Here is an 18,519-nt window from a genome sequence, read left to right as displayed (position 1 = left end):
CTGAGAGCACCAAGTGATTGGAGTTTCTCCTAGACAAAACAAATGACCTGTTGTACTCCTCCCATCATCCGGATCAGTATTATGACTACTGTCGCTGTACCCTACAAGCTTCTGAGTTCTTCCACGCGTAAACTCTAGACCATGCCCGAGAGTTCCTTGTAGATATCTTAAGACTTGTTTCAATGCATTCCCGTGAGACTCTCTTGGAGATTGCATATATCTACTTAGGATCCCAACTGAGAACGCCATGTCTGGTCTAGTGTGCATTAAGTACCTTAAGCACCCAATCTTTCTTCGATATTGAGTTGCATCAATCTCCGGTTCATCCAACGCCTTTGAGAGTTGCAGGCCGAACTCCATTGGATTGCAGTTTGGATTGCACTCGGCCATACCTGTTTCTTCTAAGATCCGTCTTGCATAGGCTTCTTGCTTTATTGTGATTCCTTTAGTGCTTTGTTTTACTTCAATGCCAAGATAATAGGTTAGCAACCCGAGATCAGACATCTCAAACTTCTGAGACATCGCCGTCTTGAACTCTTTGATGATCTTTGTTGAGTTACCTGTAACAAAGAGATCATCAACATATATTGCGATGATTAGGAGCTCTTCTCCTTCTTCTCTTCTGTACACCGAGCTTTCCTTCATACACTTCTTGAACCGTAAACCTTTAAGAATGTTATCAAGTTTAGTATTCCACGCACGAGGAGCTTGCCTTAGTCCATATAGGGCCTTTGAGAGTTTGAAAACTTTATGTTCTTCTCCCTCTTTTTCAAACCCTTCAGGCTGAGATACATAGACTTCTTCATTCAATTCTCCATGTAAGAATGCTGTTTTGACGTCTAAGTGGTGAATTTCCCATCCCTTTGCAAAAGCTAAGCTGATTAAGAGTCGAATGGACTCTATACGAGCTACTGGAGCAAACACTTCTTCAAAATCAATTCCATGTTCTTGTACATATCCCTTTGCTACAAGTCTTGCTTTGAATTTGTTGATTGATCCATCCTCGTTTCTTTTGATTTTGAAAATCCACTTAAGACCAATGATTTTAACTCCGTGTGGCTTGTCTACCAATGTCCATGTCTTGTTTCTGTTGATAGAGTCAATCTCGTCTTCGCATGCCTTTGTCCATCGAACATGTATCTTAGCTTCTTGATATGTCGATGGTTCATCGTTGATTGAACACAAGTGTAGTTCACACTCTATCTCGGCGAGTAGAATATAGTCTTCTAGGTGTTTAGGAAGCTTTACCTCTTGAGACGATCTTCTTATTGCGACGTGATCTTCCCTGGGTGTTGGTTCTGTTGTTTCTTCTTGTTGATCAGTTTCGGTCGCAATATTTTCTTCCTGATGTGAACCAATGACAAACGGACCGTTGCCTTCGTCTATGCTTGATCCCCACGTCATGTGGAACTTTCCAGATTCTACTTGCTTTCCTTTATCTGTTTCATTCCAGTTCCAGCATGCTTTCTCATCAAATTTCACGTCTCGGCTAACAACAATCCTTCTTGTGCTGGGATTATACAACCGGTAAGCTTTCGACCTTGGTTCAATCCCAAGATGAACTAACGTCTGTGATATGTTGTCGAGCTTCTTTAAAAGGGCAGCATCGAGTTTGGCATATGCCAAACAGCCAAAGACTCTGATGTGTCCAATGCTTGGCTTTCTTCCTTTAAAACTCTCATAAGGAGTTTGGTTCTTCAAAGCTCTAGTTGGAACTCGATTGATCAGGTACGTTGCATGTCGAACCGCTTCACCCCCACATATAATTTGGAACATTCATAGCTTTTAACATACTACGCGTCATCTCCATTAATGTCCAATTTCTTTTTTCGACAACGCAGTTTTGCTGTGGCGTATATGGAGCTGTTAGATGTCTCCTAATCCCATTGTTGCTGCAATAATCTTGAAAGTCTCTTGAAGTAAACTCCCCGCCTCTGTCTGTGCGAAATGTTACTATCACCTTATTAACCTCCTTCTCTACAAGAGCTTTAAAGGTCTTGAATTTCTCAAAGACTTCATTTTTTTCTTTGAGCAAAATAGACCACATGTATCTTGTATTGTCATCGATTATGACGAATATGTACTGGTTCTGCGCCAGTGTTGAATGAGAGATTGGACCGCAGAGGTCAGCGTGCAGCAACTCTAATGCCTGTGATGATCTATGTGGCGTTGCTGAGGGAAAGCTGTTTCGGGTCTGTTTCCCAACGAGGCACGACTCACATAGTTGCTTCTCTTCATTGATCTCTGGTAGTCCTCGAACCATCTCATGTGTTGCCATGCTTCTTATCGTTTTGAAGTTGATATGGCCAAGGCGTGCGTGCCATCTCCACGGTTCTTCATTCATCTTTGTGAGAAGGCAACTTGGTTTTCCAACCTTGAGTGATATCTTGTAGAGACGATTAGGTGATCTTAGGACCTTTACAAGTAACCTCCCGTGTGGATCTCTCAAAGTCAGATAGTTATCTTTCATTCTTACATCACAGCCTTGTTCCGTTGCTTGGCCTAGGCTCAGGATGTTGCTTCTTAACTCAGGTATATAGTATATATCAGTTAGAAGCTTTTGTTCTCCCGTCTTTGCTTCAAAGATAATTGAGCCTTTGCCATCGATTTTTACACATGAGCCATCACCAAACTTAACTCTTCCCTTGATACTTTCATTGAGTTCAGAGAAGAAGGTCTTTTCTCCTGTCATATGATTACTAGCACCGTTGTCAAGATACCAGTTACCATCATTGGTTTTGTTCAGCTCAAGTTTCTTCAGCATCACGTTTTCTTCATTCAAAAACACAACTTCATGCATGTATAACGCTGCATCAGCTACTTCCGTTTCTGCTTTGTTGAGTTGCTGATCATCATTCTTCTCGGGACAAACTGAGGCAAAGTGACCCTTCTTGTGGCAGTGAAAGCACTCGATTTGAGAGTAATCCTTTTTCTCTTTGTTTCTCTCGCTTGAGTTGTTTTTCCCGCATCCTCTACCCCTATTGCCTTGACCACGACCATATCCTCTCCCTCTTCCTCTAGAATTACTTGAACCGTAGGAGTTCTTAGAGTTCGAGAATAACAGATCGCCTTGTTGATTTTGAGGTGATTCTTCTTTTATGCGCTCTTCATAAGCCTTTAATCTACCCACAACGTCTTCATACTTCGTTTTTTTAGATCCAATAGTTGTTCCAGAGACGCAGCCATGTGAATGTACTTCCTCCGAGGTAATCCATTAAGTAACTTCTTCACAATCTTAGGTTCTTCAATACTTTGACCTAATGAGGTTGCTTGTGATGCAAGCTCTGATATCTTTCCTGAGAAGATATCAATAGAATCCGAATCGTTCATCCTTAATCGATCGAATTCATTCATCAAAGTCTGGACTCGAGCCTCTCTAACATGCTATGCTCCAAGATTTCTTCATTTTATAGCTTCCCAGATAGCTTTAGGAGAGCCTTGATCACCGACTTGCATTAACAAACTTTCGGAAATTGATTAAAATAGCAGTGCAGTCGCTATGTCATTCTTGTCTTCTTCATCAGACCCTGGTTCAATCGTTTCCCACACCTTGTGTATTCGGAGAAGCACCTTCATCCTCATAACCCACACCGAGTAATTCGTTGCGGTTAACATTGGACATACGACAGCGTTAGGTACGGCATCCTTCACCGTAACTAAAGCTTTTGAATCGCCCATTGGCTATTCAAACTAACAAAATAACCTGGTTGCTCTGATACCAAATATAGTAGCCAAGAACACAAACGTAATAAAACTGTTGCTTTGTTTTATTAATCTTTCTTAACTTTCTTATTCTCTTCTTATGAGACCTCCTTACACTTAGGCCTCTTATATAGGCAATAGAAATCTTAACTTCTCCTATTACATATCAATCTAGGAATCTTAACTTAACTTATCTTTATCCTAAATCTATCATTATTAGTTATCCAAGTTCCTTTAGGATAACTTGTTATCCAACACTGATATCCCTTTAGAAAAATATTTACAATACTCTGATATAAATTAAAACAAGAATATATTTAGGGGTGTCAAAATGAGCTAACTCGCTCAACTCAGCTCAACTCATAGTGAGCTCGGCTCTTTCATGAGCTAGCCCAGCTCAGCTCATTTTTTATATGAGCTTCAATATGTAAACTCGAACTCAGATCATCTAGATCATGAGTTAAATGAGCTAACTCGTGATCTAAATAAAAATAATAATTATAAAATAAAATAGTGATAGAATAACTTCTATAATATTGTTCAAAATTTAAATATTAAAAAATCCTAAACATAAATATTAAATACTAAATAGAAACCAACACATGACAAAAATAAAAAATACAACACCTAATATAATTAAACTAAAATAAAACTAATGATCCAAATCCCTATTCTTCATGAGAGTCTTGAGCCAATTCATCTTCAATGTCTTATATGTATGTTTTACATTTTAATTTTAGAAGATAAATATGATTAATATAGATATTATCTTTTCAGAAGATTTGGTTTGACATTTTAATTTTAGAAGATAAATATGATAAATATAGAAATTATCTCTTTTTTACATAAAAAATAGAAATTATCCAAATATAATATATAAAATATATTATATATTATTGTAAGTAAAAAATGAAAAAGCTCATGAGTCAGCTCATGTTCATTAAAGATCGTTCATATAACTCGTGATCTAATTTAAGCTCGATCATTAAACTCATTTATTAAATGAACTTAAAATATAGAGATCATGCTCATGAAAAAATGAACTGAGCTGAGCCAGATCATGAACTATAGATCATTTTGACACCCCTACTAATATATATGATTTGTAAAAAAGTGCCATAATTAATTTATCACAATAACGTGGTGAGTCACATATCAAATAAACCAAGTTTATATGGTTCATTAGCAAAATACATGTCACGTATCAAATAAAACCAAAAATCTCTTAAGCAAAACAAATGTCACATATCGAAGTTTTAGAAAAGAACATGAATATGAATTTATGTTGTCCAGTCCCATAAAAAATGCATAATATCATAGTTTAGAAAAGAATGAGAATATGAACGAATATATTATGGTTTTACCATATAGTTAATGTCTTATAACTAAACCCTCTTAACTCTAGGTTACATATTTTATCAAATAACTATTGGACCAAACAGACAAACTATATGAAACAATTCATAGTTTATTATATGAATATAATACAATAGTTATGTAAATGGTGGTCAGAAGAGATTATACAATAATCTATTTGTAGTTTGAATAACTTTCAATGAGATTGCAATTTGGGAATGGAAGTCCAGACAAAGCGGCCTCGGAAGAGGTCAATGACAGCTGGTCAGATGTCCACCCTTCGAAAATAGGAAGATCCCCATTGAGATCACCAGTTCGGAAACAATTCGAGGAACCAATTATCTCAGCTTCAAAATTCTCTGTTCTTTGTTCTGACGAAGAGGAGGAAGATGGTGAGATAAAAGATGCCATCTCTGTGAATGAGGTGGAGGAAGACACTATTGGTGATGAGGAAAATACTATTGGTGGTGAGGAAGATACTCATGAAGTAGAAGAACTAACCATAATCAATCTCTCAGAGGATGATAGTCAGAAAGTACGACTACAGCGGGGTACAAGGAAATCGCAGAACAAGTTGTTGGAGAACTCTGCATTAGTGCCAGATGCAAATCCGGTTGCTAAGAGTACAAGGTCCTCCCGCCGAAATCTTTAAATGTCAGGATTCTTTTGGAATGTGCGCAGATTTATCAAAACTTTAAAACATTCTGTAGTGAAAGAGTGGGTTGGAAATAAAGAGATGTTGTTTGGTTGTCTTTTGGAGACAAGGGTGAGAGAAAAGAAGGCCGAGAGGATTATTAACTCAGTGTTTAAAAGTTGGTCTTCACTGACTAATTATGAACACAATGTGGGTGGTCGCATCTGGTTAGTGTGGAGGGATTTAGTTCGCACCACTCCGGTTTTTAAATCTGATCAGATGATAACATGTTCGGTTGCTTTAAAAGAAACAGAGAAGGAGTTTTTCTGTACCTTTATTTATGCGAGGAATACAGTTGAAGAAAGGAAACAATTATGGGACGATTTGTGTGATCATCACAGTACTCCACTGTTTCAAGGGAAAGCTTACAATTATGGGAGATTTCAATGAAATTCTCGCTGGAGAAGAGCATTCTGGTTATGAACAAACGCCCAATTTTCCGTAGGGGATGCGAGACTTTCAAAAGATGGCTCGTTTCTATCTTCTTACTGACCTAGGATCTCAAGGTCCTTTGTTTACGTGGTGCAATAAAAGAGAGGAGGGTCTGGTTTGCAAAAAGCTGGATAGAGTGCTACTTGACGATGTTGCTCTGCTTAGATTCGCTCAGGCTTTCTCCGTGTTTGAGCCAGGAGGTTTCTCAGACCATCTTCGGTGTCGAATTCAGTTGATTAACGAGAATATGAAGATCAAGAAGCCATTTAAATATGTAAATGCCATCGGGAAGCTTCCATCGTTTCTACCTATGGTGGAGGAATATTGGGCATCCACGGAAAAACTATTTCACTCTACGTCAGCTCTGTTCCGTTTCTCCAAAAAACTCAAAGCCTTAAAACCTTTAATTAGGACTCTAGGTAGAGAGAAATTGGGAAACCTAACAAAACGAGCTAATGAAGCGCATATAGAGCTTTGTGAGAAACAAAAAATTACTCTTCTACTTCCTTCGGCAGAGGCAATAAAAGAGGAAGGGGAAGCATATGAACGATGGCTGCATGTGGTAGGTCTGGAAGAGGATTATCTTAAGCAGAAGTCCAAACTTCATTGGCTTGAGGTAGGGGATCACATCAACAAGTTCCATAACTCAGTAAGGATACGCCAGGCACAAAATACTATGCGAGAAATTAAATGTCCGGAGGGTAAAGTGGCTGTAACTCATGAGGAGATCCAAGAGGAAGCAGTACGGTTTTTCACGGAGCTTCTTAATAATCAACCAGCGGAGTTTCTTGGTGCAACAGAGGAAGAGCTCAGCGAGCTCATTGGCTTTAGATGTACTCAGGATGATGTCAGTTCTCTTGAGAAAGAGGTATCAATGGAGGAGATTAAGAACGTTATGTTTTCGATGCCGTCGAACAAGTCGCCGGGTCCAGACGGATTTCCCTGTGAGTTTTTTAAAGCTACATGGTCTGTGATAGCTCATGATTTCACCGTGGCTATTCAATCAGTGTTTATGAAGAGTTTCCTTCCAAAAGGAATTAACTCAACCGTCTTGGCCCTTATTCCAAAAAAGACAAAAGCACTAGAGATGAAAGATTATAGACCTATCGCATGTTGCAATGTTCTGTATAAAGTGGTGTCAAAGATCATCGCTAACAGGCTCAAACCTCTTCTGCCAAGAATAATATCCGCAAACCAGTCTGCTTTTATCCAAGGTAGATTATTAATGGAGAATGTATTGTTAAAAAGGGGGAGATTGAAGATGCAATGATCATGTGTAAATCCTGAATGTTTTATGTGTTTGTCGATCGACAGTTGACTCTGAATGTCGACTCTGGCTGGTTAAATGAACAGTTACAAGTTTCTTCTGTCCTTATCTCCAAAATGCTCCATAATTACCACATTGCTCCAAAACATGCATGAACCTGTAAAGACTCTAAAAAGTCTCCAGAACATAATAAATATATTATAAAACACTTATATACCATGGCTGAAAACTGGTAAAATCCATGGTATATCAATATATGTGGTCTCTATGGGCGGATTTGTGCAGGTACTTCAGAAGCATCTAAAGCTAAAAAGGGGGAGATTGAAGATGCAATGATCATGTGTAAATCCTGAATCATATGCAAGTACAACATCGAGTAGAACAAAATCTGTGAAAGAGAGTATGCATGCGGATGATCAAGATGGAGTAAACACAAAGACTTGAAAAATGAATTGGCGGCCAAGTCAGAGTTAATGCGAAGACTATTTGGAGAGAAAGCATGTAGGGATTCACTTTGGAAAAGAGAGATCTCGCTAGGAAAGTTTATAAAGACTTAGTAGACGCTTTGGGGAACTTATCATAAATGGGGATTTGGTAAAATATTGTGTAGAAGACTAGGATTAGCCGATTGGCTATTGGGTATATAATATTCATGGTCGACCTATGTATTAGGGTTGTCACATGAATTGTATTCTTAGCATAAGAGTGGGTTTTATAAGCTTGTAATCGAGTGAAAGTACTAAAGGTTAATGGGAGAGGTACTAAGGTCTTGTATTCGACTTTAGTACGAGAGTAGGCTAGAGTGGTCTTGATCCGTGTGATCCAAATTACCTTGAAAGTGTGTATTTCAAAAACTGTAGTATAAATATACTTTCAATAAAAGTTAATGGTTTTCCTATTTTATTTTAGTTCCACTTTAAATTTTAGAGTATTAAAAGTAAACAGATTTTTATTTTTAAAAAAGAAACTTATTTAAAACACAGTTACAAATATAACTAAACTAACCATTCAATAATTTTTTTATCATATTTTGATGTGTTGGAGTTCAGTTTCTTTTCGATAAAACTGATAAAAGTTTGCTTTTAATAATATAGATGTTTGAGTGTGAAACTACTCCTAATTTTACCTGTACTAGGGGCGGAACCCCCCGTGCAAGCGCGGGGTCGTATATGTTGTTGGCTTGTTGCTTTATGGAGTAATTAATCCTGTAGGTGAAGTTATTCTTAAACGTGTGTTGTTGCGTTGTAGATATATGCAGAATTGTGGGTCAGGGAATAAGTAGGGAGGTGTAGGTGTGTTCTTGATTTACTTGAAGAAACCTTGTAAATGACGATCATTTGACATGTGTGTGTCTTTTGATGTTTTTTTTGGTATTATTTGCCTTACCGTCGTTGAACATAGTAAGTGTATTTGTGTCACTATTTTTGGTTGGTTCTATTTTAGTGTCATTCAGCTTTTAGTTGATGACCTTTTTATCGGGTTTAAGATTTGATACTATTAGTTTACAAAAAAAAATTGATACTATCAGTAGACGGTTGAATGCTACGGAATTTATGTTACTTGATCAAATCACTGTATTTCTTTAAGAAAATAGAGAGTATTAAAAGTACGATGCGATTAAGGTGAGGTTTTTGATTGGTGTATTAAGTGAAGTCTATGTTGATGCATCAAGGGACTAACTAAAGGTAGCCACATGTTAATTATACCAGACGAATATTAGCGAACATGTTAAGCCGTCAAACTTCCTTTAATTTAAATTAAAATAACAATGTTCTCAGATGGAGCTTGTTGCAGGAAATTTTAAAAAGAAAATAGGAAAAACACAAACGACGGAAAAGAGTAATTGCGTAGAGCTTGTAATGTAGGAAAAGAAAACTTGGTGGGAAAGACAAATTGTAGTACTTCCAACAATCACTCCAGGGGCGTTAGAGGCTCTTCTCCTCATCTCCAAAGCTGGGTGGTGTTGGTTGATCAACGTCCATCCCTTTTGTAGCCCCATCCATCGGGTTGGTGCCAGAAGCAGGTGGTTGTGCAATCTGCCATGCCGCTTGTGGAGTTGTGTTGCTGCTTTCAACCTATAACTAATAAGTAGATGCGTTATTTCAATCACCGCTGTTGAAGATGTTTTCTTTACTAAGCTTTGTTTATCTCTGAATGAGTTTCACAGACACGTAGTGCACAAAAAAAGAGTTTCACAGACACGTCCTCAGAAGTTGCAGACATTGTACGTGAAGGTGCCATGGTTGGGAGTGAAATTGTATGGTTTCACTTGAATCATGAAAGAAGCATTTCTTGCCAGCGAGTTCTTCAAGGCATCTAGGTAGCTCCAACACTCAACCGCTATTAGCCTGTCAAAGGGTCATATTCAGACACTGTCATTAACAAACAGAATTTGACACAGAATCTGTAATCTGAGGAACTGTTTGAACCGCCACAGTTGATCCCATGTTGAATACACCTACCTGCATCGACCATTTACCAAAGACATTAATAAAAGAATATTATTACATTCCCTAGACTCCAATTTGTATCTGTTATCTTTTGAAACCACATACCTCCTTTCCTTTCTCAAGCTTTACGCCATGACCTTGTGGATCATACACTTGCTCCTAGGTTCGATGAATAGCTGTGACAGCAAATGTCAGTAATTTCTTTGGCTTAGAGAGTTAAGATATGTAACTTTCATCAAACTTACCTCAATGGATCCAATGTTGGTCGCACCATCAACATCAAGTGCCATAAAACCTTGTTTCCATATCCCTTCAAGTACGACCTGTTCTCAATTAGATTAGCAGCTGACGATCAATATCTGGAGATAAAAGAAAAGCATACACATATTTGGTACGTTTACAAATAAATAATTATCCTTTCATTTTCAACATAGAGATTTTTTATAGTTCTTGTAGCACACTCATTCACAGGAAACAACCTCCCTGAGAAAAAAAGTGTTTTTAGAAAGATACCAATAGTTACAAAGGTCATGAGAGATTAGTGAGTAACCAAACCTGCAAAGTGTCTACGAACCAATGCATTCCAGTCAGCTGGAGAGTGTATACGATGATAGTCCCCTGGTCTTAGGTATATCACACAATAATAGAGCCCCTTCATCGGAGTGCAACAAAACTCGATCATATAAGTTGCAATTTTCTTGACACTATAGTCATTGCTTAGACGTGCTAATATTTCACTGACCTAGCTGAGATGCTCTCCCGTAGTTTTGGAGAAGCCAAAGAGATTTTCAGCCAAGACTTGTCGATTTTATCTGCAACAACTTCTTTCTCAGATTCATCCTTACCTTCAGGTACCATGGGAAGGTGAGTTTGTTCCGAGAAGACCTGGTGCTGAGTAGGAATGTCCTTTGACTTGCTCGTTCATCCCTCTACTTTCTTTTAACTCCCCGAACCTCAGAACGGTGCCATCCACAGGACTAACCTGATTTTATTCTTGAAATCTTAAAAAGCAAAACTAAGAAAGAAAGTCTGCATAAAAGAAAGTAACAACGTTCAATTGTGTAAGATGAGGTAAGTTTCATCCAAGTTAAAGGACAAACTTCAATTGTGAAGAATGGAGTTATCATATATGAAAAGTTGCAGATGTTTACACATGAGAAATCAAACCATATATGATTATACCTGCTTGAACTCGTTGGTGCTTTTTCTTCTTCTCTTTTGAGATGGACAGCATGTTTTTGATGTTCTTTTCCCGAGGGTAGACACATACAACTCCATTCCCCTTTAGACCCATGATTTCTTTCATCTATGTAGCTTCTTTCTCATTCATCTCCTAACAAAACATTACATGATGCATGCTATTTTTTATAAACCAACCAAAACATTAGTGAACGAATTTTTTTTATTAAAATGATATACCTCCAAGAATTCAGTGGCGTCCTTTTTATTTCCCTTGAATGAAACTCTCAGCTTTTTCTTTAGAAGATTCAGAAGTTTCTGAAAGAAAATAGAAACATTAAAACAAATTTTTAGAAACAGAAAAGGAAATGTTGACTCAATAAATAAATACATGTACTTCTTAAGGCCCTCCATATTTTCATCAACCACAGTAACACTATTTTTTTCCTGACATACAATGTATCCACAATGTATCAACCTTCGTAGGTGTTTTCGACTCTTCCAAACTTTGCAGAAACGGATCCAATTCATTTAACATAGTAAGTGTTTCGATCTCTCACTCTCCCTATAAATCATAAATTTATTTGAGGATTTTCGATCGCAATTTCGTTTTTAGGGTTTCGTTCTCTTTAGATTCCGTTCCGATTGGTTTGGGGTTTCTCGCTCTATGTTAGGGTTTCTTCGGAATCTTTCTTGTTCAATTGATGTCTATAGTTCGATTGATCGTCTTTTTTTTATGCAGATTGGATCCTGATTTGTTTGGTTTTTCGTACTAAACTCTGTGAAGAATCGATAGAAAAACCCCCCGTTTTACTCTTTTCATTAGCTTTCTGTTTTCTTCTCAAATTCTAATTCTTGTATTATTATGTCTCACAAGTCCTGTCATTTATGTTACAGTTTCTAAGCTGCATCTTTATTCTTTGTAGTTTTATTTTAGGGTTCATAATTTGTGGTTTATGGTGTATCTTACTACTGTTTCAGTTATAGCTTCACACGAGAGGAAACGGTGTGACGAGAGGGAGATGGAAGAGCTGAAAGGCGAAACAACAACATAAATGGGTCTTTATAGAAGCAGAATGTTTTTGCAGTGACTCCGTGTGAAACATGTCATTAAGGTAAATAACTCTTTCTTATGCTCTACAGATTCCCATCAAAACAGTGTTCTGTAAGATTCTTATTTTGGGAACATTGTCTCTTTGCTGCCCCTAAAGGAAAATTATTACCCACGGCTTAAAAAAGCCTTTTAAGACAAGAAGAGACTTTACTACTAACCCACGGCTTGAGAAGGATCTGTTTTTGATTATTTGGATGGAATGGATTATAACGACCAAAAAGTCTTTAAGACAAAAGACTTGAGAAATCAAAAACAGATCCTTATTTTACTTACACCCACGGCTTGATTGTCCCTTTCCTGCCCCTAAAGGAAAATTACAAACCACGAGTATAACAAACCACGAGTATAACAAACCAACAGTTTAAGAAAGTCTCAAGTCAAAGACTACACATGGGTTTCAAAGACTTGTAGAATGGTAAAAAAAACTACCCATGGGTTTGATTTTAGAATGCGGCTTAGATAAACTAAATGTTAACCGAGACCATTTGGATGGGAATAACACGACCAAATGGTTACAAATTCTTTAAATACCCAGTCACGTAAGTAAAGACTAATTAATTTGATTTTTTTTCAGGTTTGTGCTTTAGGAGGTCTGAGGATATTGCAAGTGTAGCAGACTTCTGTGACAGGTAAGTCTTATGGCAAAGAAATAATCATTTCTCTTCTACAAAATTTGAAGTGGTTTTTTGAATGGAAAAACGACCAACAACTTCAAAATACTACAAATCATATGTGACTCTTTACTGCACCACATGTATTATATATAGCGAAACAGAGACTGTTCAAATTTTAAAAACCGATCCAAGATTTAGGCATTGGAAGGAACATGGTAAGCATGAGGCATATGACTACATGTAAGTAAAAACTAATTAATTTGATTATTTTTTTCAGGTTTGGGCTTTAGGAGGTCTGAGGAGATTGCAAGTGTAGCACACTTTCTGCGACAGGTAGTACATCTCTTTGAATTAGTTGAGTCTCACATAATTATATATTTTTGAAGGTATGTGAGACTTATGTAGTTTAAATGTCTGGGAAACTTCTTACTTGTGTTACCACTAACCCTTCGTGGTCACATATGGTCACGTTCCTGTAATTTTATAATTTAATTTCGGTTGTTGTATGAGTGTCCTACATTTTGCATTCTGCATCATGTCTTTACAGTTCTGGATTCTGCACTCAGCATTCTGATGTTTGCATTATGCATCATGTCTTTAGTGTTCTGCATTCTGCACCATGTCTTTACCATTATGGATTCTACACTCAGCATTCTGATGTTTGTATTCTGGATCATGTATTTACAGTTCTAGATTCTGCATCATGTCCTTACAGTTCTGCATTCTGATGTTTGCATTCTTCATCATGTCTTTACAGTTCTGCATTCAGCATATGTCCTCAAATTCTGCATCATGTATCATGTCTTTGCAATCTTATAGTTAAACTTGCATGTTTGAGAAATTATGTCATTATGCGTCATAGTTTATATATACTTAAGATTATTGTAACATGTTATCTAAGTGCTATTTACATGAATTCTTAAGGTACGCTGAACAAAATATAGATTTGTTGTGGTACTAGTGTTTATCCTTAGTCTCTTAGTCGTAAAGAGATGATGGTTTTGGAAATCTATTGAACTGTTGGTGTAATTATTTAGCATGTGCAACAGATCTTTCTTGATTTCTCTATTATGTTTTTTTAATACTATATCTATGATTGATGTAAAAAAAGGTAAGCATTAGCAGCCGAACTCAAATGTTGACATCTCTTTTGTTGGTATGCATCATATGTGCTCTAAGAGCATGATTAATGGAGGTTCTTAGGGGTGGGTTCTTAGCGTAATTTAAGAACCGTTTTTAAATTATGCTAAGAACCCCACTCCTAAGAACCCACATTAATCATGGTGCTATGATGCACGGGGACGGCATATCATTGACGTCTCGCGTACCAGCGGCGTTTCAGGGACGGGGACGGCGCGGGGACGGTGTGGGAACGTTTCCGAAACGTTTCAGAGAGGCTGGGGACGACAAAGGTTTCTGGGGACGGCATGGTTAGGTTTTGGAAACGTTTCCGAAACGTTTAGGATGTATAGTCGGCATAATTTTGTAAAAGTTTGATTATTTACTTTTTCATACTCTTTTTATTTGGATAACAATTGAAAAAAAAGAAACACGTCTTGTATAAAACAATTAGGGTTGTAAACTTTTAATCCATCTTCTCTTAATCTTAATCAAGCTCTTATTTTTCTTCTTTCTCACATCTAAGAAAAACACAGTAAGAATATCACAAACTCTGGTTTTGGTTTTTCAATGCTCACGTAAAAGAAAGTCTTAGACAAGATTAATATTAGATAGTATTTGGTTTGTTTCATGTACGTATGTGTTTTGGTTTGTACGTAAAAGAAGAGTATTAGACTTCTTTATGTTTATGTTTTTCTTACGTGTGTGTTGTTTATATAATACAAGCTTCTCACAATTTTTTTTTCCTTAAGATATTATAGTGATTTTTTATTTTATTTAAGATATTATTATGGTGTTTTATTTTATATGAGATTTATGCTTTGGTTTTAATATTCATATACACACATATATATATACATATAGACGTACCCATGCCGTATCCGTATCTATAAATTTTAGATTTAGCCGTTTCCCGTTCCCGCCCCCGTCCCTGTATCTGTCCCCGTATCCGTCCCGGTGCAATATAGGGCTACATCACCATTAACAGTTGGACTGAGGGGGAGTGGTTGATCCATCAGTTTGTGGTTCGAGCACGTGATTTGCTGTTTGGTAGTTAGGGACTTGAGTGTTGGTGTTGTCAGGTTCGGTGTGAATGTCACAATGTGCATAGATGTGGTTAGGGTCGGAGGTGTTGCAGTTTTTTTTTTTTGAAACACAAACATTGATTACTCATTAATAGAATTAGGTAACATTCAAATCATACAATACTTGTTCATCAGCCAGACATAGCTTAGCCAACAGATCGGCGTCTTTGTTTTTCTCTCTAGATATTCATCTAAAAGAAACAGATTCAAAAGCAAGAACTAGCTCGTTGATATCAGCTATGATACCATAGAGCTCCATGTGCATGACTTTCTTCTGCAGCGCCTGCACCAATTGTGTTGAGTCAGATTCACATCTTGCCCTTTCAATCTTCAGATCCCTACACTTTTGGAGAGCGGCTCTCAGAGCCAGGCCCTCTGCAATCAAAGGAGTTCTGACAAACTCTGCGGAGGTGGAGAAGCTCCTTATCCGACCTTCCATACTTATCGTCCACCCCAGTCCTGCAAGTAAAAGAGATTCATTCCAAGCAGCATCTGAACGAATCAGAGTACCTTCAGTTGGTATATCAGTCGGTGAGTTTCGCTTGTGATTATGAGTCACTGTTGAAAGCTGACTGAGGTTCCATTCCCTTGCTGCTGCTATTGCCCTGGTGACTGTTTCCTCGGGAGTTGTGAACTTATTGTTGAAGTAAACGTTGTTCCTTGCTATCCAGATATGCTAGAGGATCCATGGCGTTAATTGCTGCGAGTTCAGCCCTATTGGTGGGAGAACAACCTGATTGCGTAAGCTCGTCCAGCTTTCCCTTAAATCTAACAATCCGCTTGAGTCCATGCTTCTTCCATACGGAGTTAGCTTCCAAACTTGTTGCGCAAAAGAAAAATGGAACAGAAGATGAGTACTAGATTCAGGGATTCCACATCTCTTACACCTGTGATCTACAGCTATGTTTCTCGCTGTCAGGTTAGTCCCCACCGGTAGAGAGTTTTTGAAAGTTTTCCATAGGAACATCTTTATCTTTGGTGCTGTAGGGAGCTTCCACACCTGTTTGTTCCATTCAAAAGGATTTGCCATCTCCATGTGGAGGTCTTCGGGGAGTTGTGTTCTACTCTTTAAAGCAGCATAATATCCTGTTTTTGTTGTGAATTCCACTGTTTCCGAGCCTAACCAAATTTGTTTATCCGGAGCCCCCGATAAACTAGGTTTAATGCTTAGGATTTTTCTTGCTTCCGCTGGGCAAATGAACTGGATCTTTTGTCTATCCCATTCCCGAGAGTTTGGCATCATCAAATCTGCTACCATCAGTTCAGCAGTCGCTTCGGTTGGTGGTCCCATTGGTCTTTGCTGTTCGGTTAGGCTTAGCCAAGGATGGGACCATATCGTTATAGTTTTTTCCGTCTCCCAATGCCCATCCTAGGTTCCTGACTAGGAGATCTCTGCCTATAAGAATCCCGCGCCATCCATGAGACATTGAGGAGCGGTCTCCACAGGTTAGGAAGTCTTCATCTCGACAATATTTTCCAAGTAAAACTCTTCCCACCAGACTTTCCGGGTTGTGTAAAATTCTCCAGCTAAGTTTTTCAAGAAACGCATCATTGAAACACTGGAAATCTCTGAACCCCAGCCCTCCCTGTTCTTTGGGTAAAGCCATCTCAGACCATGATACCCATGCCATGTTCTTATTCCCCTCTCTATCATCCCACCAAAATCTCGTTAATGCCGATTGGATCCGTTTGCACACAGAGAGAGGTAATTTAAAGCAGGTCATGGCGTGCGAGGGCATGGCCGACAAAACACTTCTCAACATCACGGGCTTCCCTGCCATAGACAACATCTTCGTCGACAAGCCTCGGGTTTTTTTCTGGATTTTATCGACTATGGAGGTGAATAGATCCTTCTTTTTCCTTCCAAAGTGCTCGGGTATACCCAAGTATTTTCCGACCCCTCCTTTATCGATTTGCAGCATGCTTTTCACCATTGTCTTGAGCACCAGTGGGGTTTTCCATGAGAAGGTTATGGACGATTTCTCCGGGTTTATTCGCTGTCCCGAAGCTTCCTCGTACTTCCGTAAGATCAGTGAGAGGGCAGTACAACAATCTTTGCTGGCTCGTATGAAGAACATAGTATCATCCGCAAAAAGAAGATGATTGACTTGGGGACACCCCCGGGCAACTTGAATCCCGATCAAAGACCCATCAGCTTGGGCTCTACTGCAAAGGCCCGAGAGTACCTCACTACACATGATGAATAATTGTATGGTGAGAGAGGGTCTCACTGACGGATTCCTCTGCTCGGTTTCACACTTCCTCTAGGCGAACCGTTAATGAGAAAGGAGTAGGTGACAGACACATTGCATGATCAGTCTTATCCATTTGGGATGGAAGCCTAGTCTTTGCATCACAGCTCAGATAAAGTCCCATTCGAGGCGGTCATAAGCTTTGCTCATATCCGTCTTGACCGCCATGGAGCAACGAACCTCTGCATCTGATGTCTTTAGAAAGTGGAGAACTTCATGTATGATGAGCACATTATTCGAGATCGCTCGTCCTGGGACAAAAGAAGACTGATTCTCTGATATGAGCGTGGAGAGAATCGGATGGAGCCTTCTTGTCAGTATCTTGGAGATGATCTTGTACTGAACATTGCATAAGGCAATGGGTCGGTAGTCACCGACAGCTTGGGGGCTCAGTATCTTTCGTATTAGCCTGATATGGGTGTCATTGATCTTTGGCGGTAGAGTATGAGATTCAAAGCAGGCTTGGACTTCAGCAACAATTTCTCCCCCTATCGCCTCCCAATTGGACTGGAAAAAGCTCACCGAGAACCCGTCTAGCCCGGGTGCCTTATCTGCGTGAATTGAGAATACTGCATCTCCGATTTCCTGCGGTGACGGTTGTTTGATCAGAACTTCATTCACATCTGCACTGATGATTGGCCTTAGAGCTTGCGCTACTATATCATCACTGTTGCTTGCTCCTGCCGTAGAGTAAAGTTTGTTGAAATAGTTTGTGATTACTCTGCCTATTTCATGCTCCTTATAAACCGCTTTGCCCTCTTCATCCTCTATCACAGAAAAGGTATTGGCTCTCCGTCTGTTTTTTGTCACTGCGTGGAAGAAGCCGGTGTTTCAGTCTCCCAGTCTGAGCCACATCAATCTGCTTCTCTGCTTCCAATAATTTTCCTCTGCGGCATAAGCCTCTTTTAGCTCCGTTGATATTTTTCCAATGAGAGTCCGGTCATTATCTGAGCTGGTAAGAGCCGTTTCTAGTGCGGCTTTCTTCTCCTCAATGATGATTCTGCTATTTCGGTGTTGGTTTTTGTTCCATTCGGAGATAGCTTGGCGCATAAGAATGATCCGCTCTCTCACCAACTTATTGGTTGCCTCTTTCCAGACCTTGCTTACTAGGCTTTTGACCTCCTCATTGTCTTTTAGTCTATGGTCGTAACAAAACAGGCCTCTCCGCTTGTGCCTTACGTACTCAAAGCTGGAAAGTAGAGGTTTATGATCTGAGGCCTCATAGGCCAGATAATGGCTCCTAGCAGTAGGAAAC

The 18,519-nt window shown here is 38.8% G+C and overlaps 2 long non-coding RNA genes across 2 annotated transcripts; one reads left to right on the top strand and one right to left on the bottom strand.

Annotated features, from left to right (window-relative positions):
• Nucleotides 1-9,853: 9,853 nt before the first annotated feature.
• LOC106381475 lies at nucleotides 9,854-10,518 on the bottom strand. Its single transcript, XR_007322242.1, has 4 exons — nucleotides 10,457-10,518; nucleotides 10,147-10,224; nucleotides 10,007-10,077; nucleotides 9,854-9,913 (listed from the first exon to the last, which is right to left on the bottom strand). It is a non-coding gene; the product is annotated as an uncharacterized LOC106381475 (long non-coding RNA).
• A 989-nt stretch (nucleotides 10,519-11,507) lies between these two features.
• LOC106381473 lies at nucleotides 11,508-13,913 on the top strand. Its single transcript, XR_007322241.1, has 4 exons — nucleotides 11,508-11,619; nucleotides 12,062-12,195; nucleotides 12,769-12,823; nucleotides 13,086-13,913. It is a non-coding gene; the product is annotated as an uncharacterized LOC106381473 (long non-coding RNA).
• The last annotated feature ends 4,606 nt before the right edge of the window (nucleotides 13,914-18,519 follow it).

This window comes from Brassica napus, chromosome C4 (assembly GCF_020379485.1).
Source record: "Brassica napus cultivar Da-Ae chromosome C4, Da-Ae, whole genome shotgun sequence".
Taxonomy (NCBI): Eukaryota; Viridiplantae; Streptophyta; class Magnoliopsida; order Brassicales; family Brassicaceae; genus Brassica; species Brassica napus.
This window is presented reverse-complemented; position numbering and strand designations above follow the sequence as displayed.